We start from the raw sequence: 3,886 nt of genomic DNA on the forward strand, positions 1-3,886 counted from the left end.
TAGAGTAAAATATTAATTTTATCTCTATTGTTTGTGGTAAGTTTTAAAATTATTTTTAACATTTAAATCATTTTATTTAAGTCATTAATATTTTAAAGGGTTTTTTACTTAAATAAAATGTATGGGAGTCAAAATTACCTGATTCCCCTAAAACGAATTCTGTAACGTAAATCCCCTCTTGGTATTATTATATAAATCGTCCTAGGCTGCATAGGGTTACATAAAACGTAAATCATCTTAGCCTGGGACGATTTATGCATGAACATGTTAGGCAAATCAAACGTAAATCGTGGCAGGGTCTCCAGGGTTAGAAGAAGAGCATAAATCGTTCCAGGGTGGTAAGTTTTACGTGTTAATGGGCTAACTCTCACTGGGCTGTCACGATTTATGCATTATTGGGACCCTATTGAGCCTGGCACGATTTATGTTTGTTTTCGTAGGGACGATTTATGCCCAAGTTAGTAACCCTAAGGGTATAAACAGTAAACACAAAATTACATAATCATATCTTTTTTCATTTCATGGAACACAAAATTACACAAGACATATGTGCCTTTATATAGGCAATGCTTCCCACTAAAATAATAATTTATGAATCACAAATCAATTTTGTAATGACCACCATTTTATGAGTTGACTTCATGAATCTTCTTTCAATTTGCATTCATGTAGTTTTCATAATCTTCTAATTTCAATTCAATTTGATTTTGAATTTTTTCAATGTTATAGAATATTGTAGTTGTGCTATTCTCTTGAGTGTTCTTCAAAAATCTTCAAGCTTCCGATATATTAGCTTCTAGCAATATCTAGCCAATTGATGATTATTGTATTCAACTCAAACTTTGCTTCTTCAATTCTTTAACCATGTTTCGTGAAGATTCTAGCCCATACAAATTGATTTAAAATTTTAATCAACACTTTTAAATATTATTAACTAACTACCAACCAAAAATAAAAAAATTTGCTTATCCTTTAGTATTTTTCAATTATATATTATTACCTTTTAAAAAGAAACTCTTACTTTATAAAAAAAAATTATGTTACTTGTCACCAACTTTTATACAAATTTATCCAAATAAAATATACAATAAAACCATATAATTTAAACTTATCAAAAATTATTTTTATTACAATTTATAAAATATAACAATTATAATTTTTTTTTAAAAAAATATTTTTTTCAAATACCAGCTTTAACAAGCTACCAAACTAGGCCTGAAGCACCCAAGGAATCTACGTAAAAAACTGAAGATCAACTCGATCAATTGGAGAAAAAAATAAAATTAAAGTAAATATTAGTTTCTTGTTTATATCCTTAGGGTTACTAACTTGGGCATAAATCGTCCCAACCCAGTTAGTGTTACGAAAACAAACATAAATCGTGCCAGGCTCAATAGGGTCCCAATAATGCATAAATCGTGGCAGCCCAGTGAGAGTTAGCCCATTAACACGTAAAACCTACCACCTGGGACGATTTATGCTCTTCTTCTAACCCTGGAGACCCTGCCACGATTTTATACTTTAAAATATAAATTAGGGTTAATTATAATTTTAGTTTCTATGGTTTAAGCTAAAAATAAAAATCGTTTCTAGTTTTTTTTTTTGTGTGTTCAAAATCGTCCATAACATTAAATTCTCTCTCTCTCATACTCACAAGTGAAGTCGTTTCTCCCTCTTCCAACTTTTTTGTTCTTTTTTCCTATTCACATCTTATCTATCACAGTGTTCTTTTTGTTTCTTCTCTTTTCAGCGTTGGCTCTTTTCTCTTTTTCTCTTTCTTTCTTATTTTTGTTCTTCTCTATTTCCTCTTCTTCTTTTTTTCTCTTTATTCTCTACTTTCTCTCTATGTGTGTGTTAATTGTGTGGTAGTCTGGTAGAGGATGGTTAAAAAGAAGCGGCAGAGATGAGGATTGGAATAATAGATCTGTCATTCTTGCTCTTTCAATCTTGCTCCCTCCTACTTTAAATATCTATCTATTTTACGAATTTTAGTTTGAGTTATGTTAATCAAAATAAATAAATTATTGTTGTTGAATGTATTTGGAGGAGAAATTTTGTTTCAAAATGGGTTTGTTGGTAGTGTTAATTATTGTACCGATGGATGTTTCTTTGAAATTTGTAGATTACAAGTGAAAAAATAGAAGGGGAGCTAAGTCATCGTCGCCTTCACCGGAAGTTGTTACCGTTGTTGCGTTGTTATTCTATGTTGGGGTTGGGAAGGGTGGAGGCAGTTAAGAAGAAAAAATTTGGAGAACTGAGAATGATGGTGACTAGAAAAAAAAGGTACTTTTGTTCGAAGGAATAACGATTTTAAAATAAAATTCAACCTTAGGAACGATCTTTTTTTTTTTCTCAAAAGATAGATATTATTTTATTATTATAAAATAATAATGTTTTCATAAGGAAGTACAAAAGAAGTTGGGTATTCTCAATTATCACCAAATGTGATTGGAACACAAATAATTTAAGAAAGAGTAAAGTAAGAATAAAGAGAAATTATTAGCATTCATTAGATATGGCTATTGAGTTCACGCTGCTAGCTTCTTGCACTATCTTCGGCGCTGGGCTTATTAGCTTCTCAAAGACATATCTATTCCTAACTTTTCAAGTGCTCCAACACAGCGCCGCGATGAAGAGGATCTTTTGTCTACCTTCATTTGAGTTGCTGCCCAAGATAAGGCCCGTTGCCACCAATTGATGAAGGTCTCCTCTTCTATCTGCCATAAGTCAGGGGTTATTAAGTTTAGACTCCAAATTATTGAAGACAGAGGGCATTGGAACAAGGCATGAAAAATTGATTCATCTTTCAGCATACATCTTGGGCAAGTGGCGGGGGTGGATGCAAATCGGCTATAGATTTGTTGCAAAACCGGAAGCTTTTCATGAAGACTCTTCCATAAAAAAATCTTAATTTTATGAGGTAATTTCAATTCCCAAATGCTATTCCATACTCTATTGTTCTGTATGTTCTGAGGCATCAATGAAGTACGAGAATGAAAGAACCCATAAGCAAGTTTGTATCCTGATCCAACTTCGTATATACCAGATTTTGTCCAGCACCAATTAACTTCATCCTCTGTTGGTTTGATGGAAAAAAATTTATTGCATATATCAATTGAAAAAATTGACTCAATCAAGTTTCTGTTCCAGCTTCTATCAGGATTTAGTAGCGCACTAACATAATACACTTGCAGATTCGGTGGGATTGTGACTGCAGCTTGATGGACATTAAAGGGCAATGGTGGTAGGAGCCATGGATCATGGAAGATGCGGACATTAGCACCAGACCTTATTTTCCATAACAAGCATTTCTCAATCACCTTGCGCCTTTCAAGAACACTTCTCCAACCCCACGATGATATGCTTTCTATCTCTGCATGTAAGAAATCTGTATATCTGAAATATTTAGCTTTGAACATTCTTGACAGTGTAGAATTATGGTATTTTATTAGACGCCAACATTACTTACCCAATAAGACCAAATTTTGTGCCCTTCGATCTTTGATCCCCAACCCTCCATCTTTCTTTGGTCTCGTCATTGTGTCCCATTTAATCCAAACCATTATTCGTTCTGCGCCTTTTTGACCCTACCAAAATTGCGAAAGCATGCTATGAATCTCAGTTAACAGCGTGTTTGGGAGCTTGAAACAAGAGAGTGTGTAAATAGGAATCGCTTCTCTCACTGCTCTCAATAGCGTGTGCCTGCCACCTGAGAACAATAAACTTCTTTTCCAATCCATAATCCTCTTCGATCTAAATAATAAAGACTAATTATACATTTTTGTCTCTAATATATCAAATTATTTTAATATTTAATTTAAATAAATTTTATTTTTAATTTTAAAATAAATTCAATAATATTATTTTTTATGGTACATAGTTATTT

This window comes from Arachis ipaensis, chromosome B04, assembly GCF_000816755.2.
Source record: "Arachis ipaensis cultivar K30076 chromosome B04, Araip1.1, whole genome shotgun sequence".
Lineage (NCBI taxonomy): Eukaryota > Viridiplantae > Streptophyta > Magnoliopsida > Fabales > Fabaceae > Arachis > Arachis ipaensis.